Source organism: Dendropsophus ebraccatus, chromosome 10, assembly GCF_027789765.1.
Source record: "Dendropsophus ebraccatus isolate aDenEbr1 chromosome 10, aDenEbr1.pat, whole genome shotgun sequence".
Taxonomy (NCBI): domain Eukaryota; kingdom Metazoa; phylum Chordata; class Amphibia; order Anura; family Hylidae; genus Dendropsophus; species Dendropsophus ebraccatus.
Genome location: NC_091463.1, coordinates 21,473,670 through 21,490,564, shown reverse-complemented (window position 1 = coordinate 21,490,564; position 16,895 = coordinate 21,473,670).

The window sequence follows — 16,895 nt, the reverse complement described above, 5'->3', positions numbered from 1 at the left end:
GGCGGGTGGGGACCTATAGCTCTCCTACGGCTGTATCCATCTTTTTCAGGCAGCATTAATCAACAACCAAAGGTTTGGGTTCGGACAAATTTCCTGTAAGTTATTTCACCAATGCCTTATCTATTCATGGATCAATATACAATATATCCCCTGCAATTGATGATGGCAGAACCCTGTATGACCTTATCGCTGCCAGTCCCTTCTCAGTACTCGCTCTCTGTATTTGGAGGCTGAGGAGTGAAATGTGTTGTTTCACCTTCAATGGGAAGCACCGGTGGGTGGGACATCATTACTGAGACGGGAGCTGAGCTATTGATGGACGGATCCTGAGTGAGTCAGACTTCTATTGAAATAGATTTAGCTACTGTTGCCACACAGTGGAAATTTGATGTCCTACCTGAATGCAGAAGTCATAGAAAAATAAAGCAAGCGCAACTTACAATGCTGCTGGCTTGCCTTCTATCCAGACATGCGAAGCTACAAATGGCAACGACTAAATCAAAAATACAGCAAATTATCTGCAAAAGGAGACAAATAAATGACTGATCAATCTCCATTTAAATTATCGTAGACTTTATATTCATCTTTTTTTTTTTAAAGATTTGGGGTAAAATTTAGACTCCACAATACAGGAGAAGGAAACCCTTTACTAAGTGGGTCTGATACTCCGCACCCTGGAAATGATGAGTGACCATCCCTATGGGTGGTATGAAGGCCCTATTACATGGGACGAGTATCGTGCAGAAAATTATTAAATCTTCAAAATTTACACGATAATCGCCCTGTGTAATTACAGACAACTATCAAAAAATCTTTTGTGTGTTGTTGATCGTTGATTTAGATCTGACCCTAAAATTATTGTTAATTGTTCGCTTTAATTCCACATTCGTTCCCTAATCTTTCAGTGTAATGGTGCATTTACACAGAGTGATTATCGTTTGAATTTTCGCGATAACGATCGCGTTTGAGCGATAATGGGCTTGTGTAAACACAGCGAACGATAGGCTTAGGGCCCTATTCCACCGGACGATTATCGTTTTGATTATCGTTAAATCGTTCGAATCTAAACGATAATCGTTCGGTTGAAATGCAGTTAACGATTAACGACCGAACGAGAAATCGTTGATCGCTTTATAAGACCTGGACCTATTTTTATCGTTGCTCGTTCACAAAACGTTCGCAAATCGTTCGCATTGAATAAGACATCGTTTAGTCGTTCGCAATAGATACGAAAGCAATAGCGAATAAATAGCGAAGAAAAACTATCGCAATTACGATCATAAGTAACGATTATCGTTCCATGGAAATGAGTGAACGTTTTCAGGTCTTTCGCAATAGCGGTCGTTTGAGAACGTTAATCGTTAACTATTATGCAAACGATAATCGTCCGGTGGAATAGGGCCCTTAAGCAATCTTAAAACTAGGGATGGTCCGAACCGAGTTCGGTTCAGGTTCGTACGAACCCGAACTCTTGGTAATGATTCCAGCTGTCTGCCCGCTCCGTGCAGCGGGCGGATCCAGCGGGAGGACCGCCTGGAAAACTGGGATACAGCCACGGAGCGGGCAGACAGCGGGAATCTGATGCCGAGCGTTCAGGTTCATACAAACCCGAACCTCGGAGGGTTCGGACCATCCCTACTTAAAACGATTGCAATAACGATTTTACCAAATGATATATCGTTCCGTCTAAACGCTGATCGTTATAAAAAAACATATTGTTACTTTGAAATTGTTATTCATTCGATTGGGCAAATTATCTCTCCGTGTAAACACACCATGATTCCACATTGTTCCTTCTTTTGCTGGGATCAGATGGAGTAAATGATCATAGTAACAATGGTAACTAACGACTATGGTTCTATGTAATATGGTGAACAATTTCAGGTAATTGATAAACAATCTCGTTTGCGATCATAAATCGTTAATCATTAATCGCTTAAAAATCGCTTTGTCTAATAGGACCTAAGCTAAGACCAGATTTGGGCCTATGCCCTAAAGGAGAGGTCTGGCAAAATTTTTATTAAAGTATTTTATTGCCACCCAAAAGTTATACAAATCTCCAATATACACTTATTATGGGAAATGCTTATAAAGTGCTTTTTTTCCCCCTGCACTTACTACTGCATCAAGGCTTCACTTTCTGGATAACATGGTGATGTCACTTCCTGGATAACATGGTGATGTAATTTCCTGTTGTTATACTGGGCGAACACCGGTCGGTGTTTGCATGTTCCTGCAGCCATCAGAGCTCTGACAGCCACAAGAGCTGTCAATTTCCATACGGCCCAATCAGGGTGTGTCTGGAGATCAATTAAAGAGGATGTACCATCAGGTACATCCTCTTTAATCTGACCCAGGGAAAGAACAGCGCCGTCACAGGGAAGCTGGTGCCGCGGTCCATTTTTTGAACCGCGGCCTGGTTCCCGTGCACGGCGCCGTTCTATCAATGGGTCCTGAGCCGGAGCTGAAGCACAGGAGGTGGGCCAGCCTGCCCCCCAGTTGGAGGGAATTCCTTCCGCTCTATGTCGTGGCTTCATTAGAATCAATGAAGCCGCGTCATACAGGGGCGGGGGATTCCGCCCTCGGGGCCAGCTTCCTGTGCTTCAGCTCCGGCCCGGGCGCCGTACATGGAAACGGACCGCGGACCCGGCTTCCCCGTCTTGGCGCCGCTCTATCCCTGGGTCAGATTAAGGAGGATGTACCTGATGGTGCATCCTCTTTAAGTATTGATTTCCATACACACCTTGGATGAACAAACTGCATCCATGTGTTCATAGAATAATAAAAAACAACGAACAGCGGCCCTTATTATTTGACATACTCATTCTTTTGCATGCAATGCCGCCCGTTCCATGCACAAGCTGCACAGACGATGGGTGTTGTTCGGTGCAGCTTGTGCATGGAACGGGCGGCATTGCATTGATTTCAATGCAATGTGGCCTAGGCTGAAAAGAACGGCCACTGTTTTAATTGAAAACAACAGCAAATAGGCGCTCATTTACTATAGTGATCAGCCCTTATAGAACTGCTGGAGCAGATACCAAAGGCCACCTTGGAGGCCTACACAGTATTAGACAGGCAGTTTTAATGTTGAATGTGCCATTTTGTCTTTTAAAAATATGTCTTCATAACGGCAATGTAGCATTGGTACAGGTTCTCAACTGATACCTTACTATGTGCTATGAGAATGTTATTCTGTCCATTAGTACAAGGCTTTCCATGGGGCCTCCACATTTTATGGACCACCACCTCATCTCCGTCGAAGATTTCTCGGCAGTCATTATATCCTGTATACTGTTCTTTATTGGGAACTGTATGGTTCTGTCGGGAAGTCTATGAGGATACAGTTATGTAGGTACATTATAGAGATTTATTGCACTATATGACTATATATTATTTTGTGAAGTATTTTTTCTGAATACCTGTCCTTCATAAATAACTGATGGGGTCTCCCAAACTATTTCCCAGAGGTCCTTGTACACCTTGAATCCCTTAATAAAAGCATTTGTTGTTGCATATATCTGTTGATCCTATTTGCTCAAAGCAATATACCTTCAGATGAGAATCACAGTGGGTTTTCCATGTTCACACAGCCAAAGACCTCAATGAAAAATCCACGTGAAAATCAGCATTGAATCCACTGTGCATTCTGGTGCTACTTTAGATGTGGTTTTTAGTGCAATTTTTTCCCGCACTTCCATTGACTTCAATGGAAGCAAGAATTATTACCATGCGGAATAAGTGATGTGTGTGGGGAAAAAAAGTAAGATGAGGTTTTTGAAAATTAGTTTTTTTCATTGATGGTTTTTATCAATGCAATTTCTATGTCAAAAAACTACATGGGTCTTAACCATGGGAGCATGTACTTAGGATGGGCATAGTCTGTCTGCCCATCAATGAGACATCTTTCTGGCCACAACCACCTCTTCATCGGCCATTGGATATTGAGAGCATGTGATATATGAGCCATCTATATAGAGAGATGTCCGGATTCCATTAGAGCGCGGTCTATGTGATTGCTCACTAATTCCACATATATCTGCCTATTCCACCAGTTTCCGAATTGCAAAAGGACAAGTAAAAAATAATTTCCCATAATGATGTTAAAAGATGCTGGGTCAGGATTTCTCCACTGGCACAGATCCCACATTACAGAATGACATACAGCTTCCAGCAGCGGCAGAACATTACACATTTCACAGGATGAATCTGGGAGCCACCTTCAGTCCAGCGCCATTAATTGCCATATAAACAGGAACGGGAAACGTTTACACTTTCAGTAATTTATTGAGGCTACAAGCGATTGTACGAGCGTCGCTGGTCCATACTGATACACTTCTTGATTAGCAAGCAAAAACCTCATTGAATCCTATCTTGAGTCACCACTCTGAAGGGGTTCTGTAGAACAAGTGCACCCTTTAAATGCTTTTTAATCCCCCAAAATGTATATCCCCCAAGTCCTTACAACCAAATGGATGGGCAGAAACTTTCTAAAGCACATAAGTTATTGGTAAAGATTAGTGATGAGCGAGTACTAAAATGCTCGTTTGCTCGTTACTCAAGCCGAGTATTTCCCGATACTCGAGTGCTCGTTTCGAGTAACGAATCTCATTGAAGTCAATGGGAGACTCGAGCATTTTTTAAAGTTCAGTAGAGAGAAGGTCGTGTGAAAACCTGTCAACCTCAGAAATTGATGGAAACACAACGGAAATGGACAGGAAACAGCAGGGGCAGCATGTATGGATGCCTGTGAGGCTGACTAATGGCACCATTATGTCTAATTCTGTGCAACAGCCTGGTTAAAACAGAGGTAGGCATAGGGACCACCCAAAAACTCAGCCTGACACAGCATGGCATTGAGAACACAGGGAACCATTAAAACAGAGATAGCTTATCATGAACCACCCAAAATTTCAGCCTGACACAGCATAGCGGTGAGGACAGAGTGAACAAGGTAGAAGCGGTAGCCAGTCAGCCTTCCAAAAATTATACCAGACTTAGCATGGCAATGAGCTCACAGAGAACAATTAAAAGTGAGGGAGGAAGAAAGTGAGCCTCCCCAAAATTAGGCCAAACACTGCATGGCATTTAGCACACAGAGAACTGCCGGAATCAGCAGTAGCCAACATAGAGGCCAGGCAGGAGCAACAGTAACCAACATGGAGGCCAGGCAGGAGCAACAGTAGTTAACATGGAGGCCAAGCAGAATCAGCAGTAGTCTACATGGAGGCAAGGGCAGGCACACCAGTAGTCAACATGGGTGCCAGTTAAGGCCCAGCAGTAGCCAACATGGAGGCAAGGGCAGGCACCACAGTAGTCAGCAGTAGTCAACATGGATGCCAGTAAAGGCCCAGCAGTAGTGTACATGGAGGCAAGGGCAGGCACACCAGTAGTCAGCAGTAGTCAACATGGATGCCAGTTAAGGCCCAGCAGTAGCCAACATGGAGGCAAGGGCAGGCACCACAGTAGTCAGCAGTAGTCAACATGGATGCCAGTAAAGGCCCAGCAGTAGCCAACATGGAGGCAAGGGCAGCACAGTGCCTCAGTGGTTAGCACTGTAGCCTTGCAGCGCTGGAGTCCTGGGTTCAAAGAAGAGCAAGGACAACATCTCCAAAAAGATTTTATGTTCTCTCCTTGTTTGCGTGGGTTTCCTCCGGGTACTCCGGTTTCCTCCCACACCCAAAAACATACAGATAGGTGAAGCGCTGCGGAATCTGTGTGCGCTATACAAATAATAATAATAATTTAAAAAAAACAAGGGCAGGCAGAGCAGTAGTCAACATGGATGCCAGTTAAGGCCCAGCAGTAGTCAACATGGATGCCAGTAAAGGCCCAGCAGTAGTCAACATGGATGCCAGTAAAGGCCCAGCAGTAGTCAACATGGATGCCAGTTAAGGGCCAGCAAAAAGAAGGCAAGGGCAGGCACACCTAGTGAGGCTCCCTAAAACTAGGCCAGACACTCCAGGGTCTTGAACACACAGAGAGCCATTTCAAGTGAGGCTCCCCAAAACTAGGGAAGCTAGTAAGGCTCCCCAAAACTAGGCCAGACAAAGCATGGCATTCAGCACACAGAGAGCCATTACAAGTGAGTGAGGAAGCTAGTAAGGCTCCCCAAAACTAGGTCAGACAGTGCAGGGCCTTGAACACAGAGAACCATTACAAGTGAGTGAGGAAGCTAGTGAGCCTCCCAAAAATTAGGCCAGACAAAGAGAGCCATTACAAGTGAGTCCACCCAAAAATTGGAGTGAGTCCAGGGGCTGGGATATGTAGGGGACATGAACCCGGGTGCTGACAGCTAACTGTCAGCCAGTTGTCAGTCAGCACTCACCATCAAGGGTACACTTGATGCCTCTCGACCGGGGGTGGTGAGGCCCCGGCCTCGGCTAGACAAAAAAATAAAATAAAATAAAACAGCAGGCTGGTTGGCGGGGGCGCGATCGGCGGGCCCCCGTCAACCAGTCCCGCTCCTCTGCAGACGTAGTGTGACGTCAGAGCATGGACTTTGATCCACGGAATTTGATCAAATACACTTTCAATCCTTTAAAGAGTCTCTAAAAGACGGCAAGTGCGGTAGCCTGTGTATTAAAAAGACCTGGTCAATCCTGCCTTCAAAACGGCTAAAACATACAAGGAAGATGGAAGGTGCTGTTCAGCAGTTTGAGCACCGCCTGTTGGCGCTTACCCACGGCAGTGCTGCTGCGCCTAAAAGTAAAATAGCCGTATTATGGCTAGATTTAGCCTCACACCCTCATGCAGTTGTGCGTGATAGGCATCTCTTTGGAGGTAGGGACGAACATATACAGTCTTCTTAAGAGGCCCCGAGCTAAAAAATAAAAGGACGGCAGAGAATCCCCGCTAGTTCACATCCACAGGTCATATAGTCTGAAATGGATAACACAAGGATGCTAAATTAGGATCCACCATTATCACTGTCTGTTCCTTTGAACAGTGAAAATTGCACTTTTATTGAAGTCGATTTGATTTTAAAATTTAAATTGAAGGTTAGAAAATAAAAAAAAATTAAGTGGCCTTACCGGCAAGGTCAGGCGGCACACCAGTAGTCTACATAGGTACCAGTTAAGGCCCAGCAACAACAAGGCAAGTGCAGGCACACCAGTAGGCTACATGGGTGCCAGTTAAGGCCCAGCAACAACGGGGCAAGGGCAGGCACACCAGTAGGCTACATGGGTGCCAGTAAAGGCCCAGCAACAACGGGGCAAGGGCAGGCACACCAGTAGGCTGCATGGCTACATGCCAGCATAATGTGACTCACCACCTCTCCCCCCCCCCCCCCCCCAACGCTGTTTTGTTTTTGAATTTGACTTTGATCCTTGAGGATCTGGCAAGTGTCTCATGCAAAGGGATCATCACTTGAGGGGTAGTGTACTACAAATCCCAGCAATACAGTGTAGTACCCACTAGTTTAGGGGGGCTGTACGGTACAATCTGGTAGTGGCTGAACCTAGACACACACTGGGATACCCCCTTACAATGAGCAGTGAAGTTTTATGCCGATGTACTACAAATCCCAGCAATACAGTGTAGTACCCACTAGTTTAGTGGGGGCTGTACGGTACAATCTGGTATTGGCCGGAACTATACACACACGCTGTGACACCCCCTTACAATAATCAGTGAAGTTCTGTGCAGGATGCACTACAAATCCCAGCTATACAGTGCAGTAAACACTAGTTTAGGGGGGGCTTGATGGTGCTGTCTGGTATGGGCAACAACTGTACACACTTTGTCACCCCAATACAATGAGCAGTGAAGTAAGTTCTATGCAGGATGCACTACAAATCCCAGCTATACAGTGCAGTACACACTAGTTTAGGGGGGGCTTGACGGTGCTATCTGGTATGGGCAACAACTGTACACACTTTGTCACCCCAATACAATGAGCAGTGAAGTAAGTTCTATGCAGGATGCACTACATATCCCAGCTATACAGTGCAGTACACACTAGTTTAGGGGGGGGCTTGACGGTGCTATCTGGTATGGGCAACAACTGTACACACTTTCTGTCACCCCAATACAATGAGCAGTGAAGTAAGTTCTATGCACTACAACTCCCAGCTATACAGTGCAATACACACTAGTTTAGGTGGAGCTATCTAGTATGGGCAACAACTGTACACACTTTGTCACCCCTATACAATGAGCAGTGAAGTGATTTCTATGCGGGATGCACTACATATCCCAGCTATACAGTGCAGTACACACTAGTTTAGGTGGTGCTATCTGGTATGGGCAACAACTGTACACACTTTGTCACCCCAATACAATATGTGCAGTGAAGTAAGTTCTATGCGAGATGCACTACAACTCCCAGCTATACAGTGCAGTACACCAGGACCACCAGCCCCAAAATCGAAGGAGTACACTGAGCACTTCTTAGGGGTGTGTATGCAACACCTAATGTCCCCTTTCTGCCAGCAGCCGGTCACCACAGTGTGCTGGTTAAATCGCGGTAGCAGCACTGCAGCTCCCAGCCAGCAGTCTGTAGTAATAGTATTAATAAAAGCTTTTAAGCCCTGAAAAGGGCTGATTGTTTATATTGCTAGTAGTCCCTGCCTACTGGAACGCTAAATCCTACACTGACACTCTCCCTGACCAGCAGCAGCTCTGTCCCTGATCTCTCACAGCATGTGTCTGAAGCGAGCACTGCCGGCTGCGCGTTTTATATGGCAGGGTCATCTGATCTGGCCAACAAATCGCTGCTATCGACATGTATGGGTCCCATGTGATCGCAGGATGTACCAAAGAGTCTCCTGCATGTTTATTGGCTGCGAAAAAGCGCGCAAACTTACAGGAAACGGATGATGAGAGTTCCTCGAGTATCACGAGATGCTCGTCCGAGTAATGAGTACCATCGAGTACCCTAATACTCAATCGAGTACCAAGCTCGGACGAACATGTTCGCTCATCTCTAGTAAAGATATGAAGGTACATTGCTAGAGTCTTAAAAGGTACAAAACTACAACCATCAAGATATACGATTTTGTTCCACCCCAAGAAGTATATATATATATATATGTATATATATATATACAGTATATATATATATATATATATACTTTTTTTCTATATCCCAAGAAGTATATGTATATATATATATATATATATATATATATATATATATACAGTATATATATATATATATATATATATATATATATATATACAGTATATATATATATATATATATATATATATTTTCTATATCCACCAAGAAGATGTCTTCTAGACTTGTCCCGGCACTCAAACTACCCATCCTGCTGCTACCCCAAATACCCCTCTAAGTGCCCCTTTAATAATAGCCACCTTATGTTCCACACAACGCTAGTAAACCCATAGTATAACAATGTCTCCTTTGTGTTCCTACACATTGAAAATACCCTATAGTGTCCCCCATAAAGTAATAATGTCCCTTTTGTGCCCCACAGTAACCGTAATAATGTTCCTTTGTGTCCCTGCACAGTAATAGTACCCACTTTTTGCTCCATAGAAATAATTTCCGTAAAGCGTCACTGTCGTTATAACTTTCAAAACCTAAATCAGCAGTAGATCGGATATAAAGCAAGTTTGCAATTTACATTGATTTTTTCTTTTTGTTATCATGGAAAACACAGCACTTCCTGTTTTCTGACTGGTTTTTTTTCAAAGAGTCTAGACACAGGAAGTCACATGTTTCCCAGTTCATCTGAGCTCACAGAGAAGGCAGCCATGTCATTGATGGACACATTGAGCCGTGACTCTCTGTCTTGGCAGGACTTCATGGGTTTAGTCTCTTTTTTTTAACCAGCACAAGACTAAAAAGTTTCAGGAGACTGGACCAGGATTTCTGGTAAGTTCAGCTTTGTTTTACAGTATGATAACATTTCATATTAGTTCACATATATTGTTTAGGCATTGAAAGTTATAACCACAAGTACACTTTAAGCGTCAGGTGCAGGCAAGCAGATGACGTCACTGCATTTAGCTTCTTCTCTATCATAGTATTCAACTATATCCACATAAGGCTGCTACATCTAGGAAACTAGGGTTTCCCCAGAGGCGTCACAAAGGTCTCATTCATTTTGGCTTGTTACCACCACAAAACACTTATGGACTGGCTTATTATACAGGCCCATGCTTAGCCCCTCTTTACCCTGTAATTTCTGTACTAGGGGGGACAATTGGTGGAATGGGTTTGTCGATGGTTCATGTATTCTGAATAGGGAAAAGGGGGGTAAACAGCTGCAGGAGTCTTAGAGAAGAAAAGGATTAGGGCCCAATTCAGACGATAATCGGTCCATGTATTAGAGACAATGATCAGCCAATGAAACAATCATCAGCTGATTGTTTCTTTAGGCGTGGTGTCTAGAGCACCTTATAAAGTCATTCCCTCAGGTTCGCAAGAGTAGAAGATATAGTACTGTGTTTTCCCCACTAGGTGGACAGCTGTTGCAAAGCTGAAGTTAACATAGAGTTAATCGTGTTATGCCACATGTGTTATTCTGACCAATCTTAGGTGTTTGTTTTTTCTGACCTATTGCTTCTCTTTTCTCTCTTACACATACTCAGCCCCACCACTCACAGGAGGGTCTAGTTATGTCCCCTGAAGGAGGAGTTAGTTCCTAGTGGGAGGAGGCCAGGGAGTCAGGTCCATACAGACGAACGTGTGGGATACTCCCTCCTTACAAAGCTTTCCTACTAGACACTAAAGCAAGTATGCAGTGCTGAGCTTAAGTTAGAGAACAGAAGCCACTTAGGAATAACCCTTGCCCAAGACAGAAACCTCTCTAAAAAGTGCAGGGCAGTATCCTGAAGCAACAGGAACTGACCCTATTAGGACAAAGCTACCGTGCAAGGTCTATGTGTCCTACTGTGCAGTGCAGGACAACTGGGAAACCTCGGAAGTCTGCTACACCCAAATAACAAACAACTGGGGCTTGTATTACCCACCTAGGACGGGTACTTTGCAGCTAGGGGCATGAGGCGGTTCAGAGCCACTATTGGCATCCGTGAGTATGAGTATCTTCTTATCTCTTCTACTTATACACCTGTTCCGGCACATTCACTACTTTGGGTAAGGCTCCTCTGGCAACTCCTCTTCTCTTCTTCTTTCTCTACTGCAAAGCACCTTCTACCTCTACAAGCGCTGGTCACCTCTGTGTTAGTACAGATGTTGTGTGTCAAGATTTGCACTACTGTTATTGCGTGTGCTGTTCTACCTGAATTATCCTTTAGTAAAGTATTCTTTTTTTTATAAGACGCATGGGATTCTGGTCTACTCCTTCAGCACCTGCACCCACACACACCATCATATACTTGGGTTATCTCCCCTTTTCTGTGAGTGGCGGTGCCAACAACCAGGGTGGGTCTCCTACCACTCCAGGTTACTGTGACAAGTGCCCAAGTGACCCTAAACACTCCCGGAGGTTACCGACCATTGGGGGCAGCAAAGACCACCAACATCTGGTCCTAAAAGCAGAGCAAAGTAAAACACATCGGCTGAGCTTATCACATAGGTCCAGCCATAAAATTATCGGCCACTGACTGCGCATCGTTACCTGTAATAGTGATGTGTGGCAGGCAGCTTATCCTGACCTTACTGGTTCACGAATAGAACTCCAGAACTGAAGTGATGACTGGCATACTGATGACAAAAGCCAAGAGACAATGTCATCAGAAACAACCGTAATGTGAATGTTGTCCATGAAATGAATACGGTGCCGGCACATTGTGTGGGGGTGATTTTTTCAGTACACAAATTCTTATCGTTATGACTCCTAAAACCGAGCAGGTCATCACTTTTTTATATTAATTCATGTCTACCAGTCGTTCTCAGCCAATGCAGAGCACAGAGATGAACATTGCTAGATTAGGGACTGAGGTAAATAATATATTTTTTGGTCTGATGTAAGATGGGTGGTGGGCGGTGGGTGACCGGTGCCATCCTGCAAGCGCAGCTGATATGTAATGTGCCCATCAAACAGATTATGCACTCAGGATAACCCAGTGGTTTATCAGGAAGAAATCCTGCTACATGCAGAACGTAGGCTGTCAATTACTGGGACAGGCCTCAGTAATGGAAGCTGAAGTGTAACAGGCCTGTCCCCAAATAGCAAACCTCAGCACATTCTCCCCCCGCCTCACGTGCTATTTTGCTGAGATGTGACCGCTATTTGGATTACAAAATTTGAAAACCGAAGTCAAATTTCTCTGTAGTTATATCTGATTATTAGAGCTAAGGTAGATGACTACCTCTTCCCAAATAATAAGTTAGATACTGATGTATAACTCCGTAACTAGATGAAGCAGTGACTGTCTGACAGTAGAGATCATCAATTTTCCCAGAATTTGTTTCATGAGAATTTGATACAATACGACAGATTTGGATTCAGTAGCTGATTCTAATTCATACAGGAGCAGGGACTCCTGTCAAATGATAGGGCTCCTATAACACTGAGCATGGAACATGTAAATACCCAGTTACATTTGCTGGGCTGGGTGCAGATCACTCAGTCTAGTGAATACACTCAGTTAACTTCAATGTATAGAGCACTGCTGATTACTGTACAGGAGCAGGGAATGCTCACCACCAGTATAGAGTGCTACACAAATGAGGTAGAGGAGCAAGGACTCCTGTCAAATGATAGGAGACCCTGCTTCTATAGCACTGAGCATGGAACATGTAACTACCCAGTTATACTTGCTGGGCTCAGTGCAGATTACCCAGTCTAGCAAATATACTCAATAAACTTTAATGTATAGAGCATTGCTGATTACTGTACAGGAGCAGGGACTGCTCACACCAAGTATAAAGTGCTACACAAATGAGGTGGAGGAGCAGGGATTCCTGTCAAATGACAGGAGACCCTGCTTCTATAGCACTGAGCATGGAACATGTAACTACCCAATTATACTTGCTGGGCTCGGTGCAGATTACCCAATCTAGAAAACATACTCAATAAACTTCAATGTTTAGAGCATTGCTGATTACTGTACAGGAGTAGGGATTCCTAGAAAAGCAGGGACTCCTATTAAACCGGTCATACACCTTCATTAACTGTTCGGCCATCAATTATCTCTTGTTCTCTTGTTCTCCCAATACACTGAAACGGTCAGGCACAGTTGAGCGTTCCTGTGTTCTTTATAGGGAGAGGCATGGTTAGAGAACTTTTGCTGTGGCTTATCTCTCCAGAAACAACAGGGTTGGGCGGTAATATTCTACAAAGTCGGGTTTCTCTAGGTGGAACCTGATGGACTCTTGTTTTCTTTCAACCTTATTAACTATGTTACTATGTTATTACCCCTAACCCCTTTCTCCACCAACATTATCTGTCGGTGGACAATTGGAAGAGACCCATACGTTTCAGATTGACGGCCAGGCAGTTCTAATTTCTCCTCTCTCCTTGTTCTCTTCCTCTCAGGATAGGGCTAGGGTAGTATATATATTTTCTACAGGAGCAGCCATATTTCTATGCAATCCTGGTAATATTCCTTGTTGGTAGGTTCTCTCCAAACAGGTTCTCTCTTGGTCATGTTCTCCCATCCTAAACGTTTAGGCATTGTATGGCGGTATTATTACTGCACTATATTACGTTGTTATTATTACAGCATTGTATAAGTCTGTCATTTCCTGCTTGGTTTTCATAATCTTTTCCCTGTTTTAGAGGCAAGTTTTAGCTATTTTTACTGCCATAGCATGCCCAAGACCGTGCTAGGCCTGAATTGCTTCTACCCGTGTGCCCATCCAGGCACAAGCCTTCTATTCCTATAGAAAAATCAAACCTTGACGCAACGATTGCCACTAATTGGCGAACCTAGAGGGTCTCACTAAGTGGACCTCTACCCAAACTCCACGATTAGCCAGCTTGCAGCGTTCTCTCAAGATAATGGGGAATACAAGGAAATAGGAAAGACAAGAAGATCCGCATCAGACAAGGATTTCATGGTAACGGAAACATAAAAAATAATGTACCAACGTGGCGAAGGAAAGTGAGTGCAGAAATGGGGAGATGATGAAGGATGGGGGGGATACGGGAGGGGTGTAGGGCACCTTCACAGTTCTCATCCTGCTTTTCTCAGCTCTAATTAGGAATGAGCGCAGCAGCGCGAAGCAGCAGTGAATTAATTCAGCCTCGTTTGCTCCTTTACAAACAAATAGGCTTCTCTGCAGTGAGCGGGGAGGAAGGAGCCGGCGGAGGAGAACAGCTCCAACTGTGCCTGCAAAGCACAATCCCTGCCACTGCAGAAGCAACCTCGTCCTTCCAGCATTCAAGGGGTTAAACCCAGGAGCTCTAAACTTGGTGGAAAGAACTTGATGGTGGGCAATCTGAATGCATTTGTGACCTGAGAGATGTGTGGCCCTCAGCACTTATGTTTATGGGCCCTTTTCCAACCGCCATAACCATATAGCTATATTGTTTTCTCTGTAGCTAAGGGTCACCAAGGCCCAGGTCTGACTGCTACCCACTATGGCTACACACCCCAACTAAAGGCCTCCATACACATTAACCATTGGTAAGGTGGTTTAGAAGAGCGGTCCCACAGCCGGGGGGGGGGGGGGGGGGGGGGGGGGGGGCATGTTGATAGATTAGTCAAAATAATCCATAGTTTTGGTTTACTGGTTAGCACTGAGTGGGGTTCACAAACATATAGTACTCTCTCATTCTCTCACAATGCTCTCTGTTGCTCTTTGGAGCTTAAGACCCGGCCTAAAGCCCTGTGGGGTCCTAGACTAGCAATGGGGCAACTGAAAAAGTTCTCACCAATGACAACAAATTCTCTTTCTCTCCTTCTTTTGTGATCCCCATAATAGTGGACTAGAAAAGGGATACCCATGAGTAAATCCAGTCGTGGGATCTCAGCTCCAATGGGGGGGCTACACTAGGAAAGGAAAAAAGCTGCTCCTCTTACTTCCTTACCCTTACCCAGCTTACTTCTAACAGAGTTCAGCAAGGACCTCCTACCTTTTAGGGCATTCCCAATGTAGGTCTATGGGCTGGTGTTTGTGCAAAGGGAAAAAAAACAGCTCACACCTGCAAAAAGAATGTAAAGAGACCTTAACAACATAAATATAAAATACATCTTATGGTGCAATCACATCCGATGAAGAAAGAACAAATGAAGAAAACAAACAATACGCAGTGGGACACTGCATGGGTGGCTACCTTAATAGGCCATGGGTGCTATTGCCCACATGGTCATTCTGTCCCTGTCTGGATTTATCACTCAGTTTTACTGATAGGCAAAGACATTGTCCAATAAGATCCCTACTGCACATTGGGATGGATATAGATATAATAGATTGATAAGGTGTAACATTGCTGGAATTTTCCTTAAAATATATAAAAGGTAGGCTACATAAAGAATTTAGGAGTACCGCGATTATCCAGGGATCCAAGGGGGAATCAGCAAAAACTTATATATATATAGTTTTATATTATTTTTAAGGCAATGCATATTAAAGCTAAGCTAAGCGTAAAGAAGAGATGGAACAGGACGAACCTTCCAATTATCTATACATTAGAATGTTTATTCTTAACAACATATATTCAGCACCGTTACCATGGACGCAGCACATGTGCTCGTTATCAGCCATATGGGCAGAAAATTGGGGCCCCGAGTGCTGATCTCAGGGACCACAGCCTGGATGGTGGGGGAGGTTGTTGTCCACGTACCCTCATCCTTAGGATACATCATTCTAGATTTATGTCTCTTACACATAGATGAGACATAAGTGCTTGAGTGTTGTCTTCCATGAATGGCTCTATGGGTAGGACGTATGAGGCGTCCATATGTCCTTACAAAAAGTGGTGTAGCTATAGAGGGTATAGAGGTAGCTGCTACCATGAGGCCAACAGCCCCCTGATTTGGCCAGGTGGGATTGGGATGTAAATGGGACAATATTATTTTTCAAGTGACCATTTGGGGTATTCTCTACATTTTTGGGGTATTCTGGGGTGATCTCAGGGAGAGGCTTAAACATTGTCTTGGAAAATATTGGTAATTTTGGGCCTGAGAAAGGCTTAAGGTCCCATCTGCTCCATATGAAGACACCAAGATTAGTATGTGTAGGAACAGAGGGGTGGAGGATTGCAGATTCTTTATTATTGAGTAGGAGGCCTCAGCCCAATAGGATCAAGAATGGGTTTATCCGAGTCTTACATGAGCACAGTCAAAAAAACAAGATCTTAGTAACTGGAAACCACAGGTTAGTGGGAAATGTGACATAGATCTTCTCAGAAGGGATGTTAAATACTTTAAAGGGAAAATCCTATGTAATCTGTCAGTACCATGTTACAGAGCAGGTGGACCTGAGCAGATTATAACTGCAAATTATTGATTGAAACCCCTGCTCTTTCTATTTTCAGGAGTCCTGTGGGCATTATCACTCAATGATAGATCCGCCCACTGGACTCCTCATTGGAGATTCCATCAATAAATTACAGGTGATACAGTATCATTTCCCACAATGATATATATCAATCTGCTCGGTTCTTCCTGCTCTACAACATTGATGCCAATAGATTATATAGCATTATCATTGTGACAGATTCCCTTTAATTATACAACACAGTCTCTCGGTTAGGCTGGTGCTCCTTGTGGGAAGGCCCGTACTATGTAGTTTTTGCATGAAGGCCGGAGGACTCTTACTACTTTACACACTGTTGCTGGGCCTCCTGAACATACTTCTTCTGAAATCCCTTGTTCAGATGAGCAATCACTCCTCAGAGGAACCTATGTAACTCCAAGTGGGTAAGGGTCTTGTGAATACCAGTGTGAGACCCATTGAGTTGCACAGCCTTCCTCTCATGAGCAGCAATGATCTTTCTTTATATAGCGCACACCAATAAAATCCTACCCGATCTGGAATCTTCTAGCAAGTTCTATACATCGCCTAA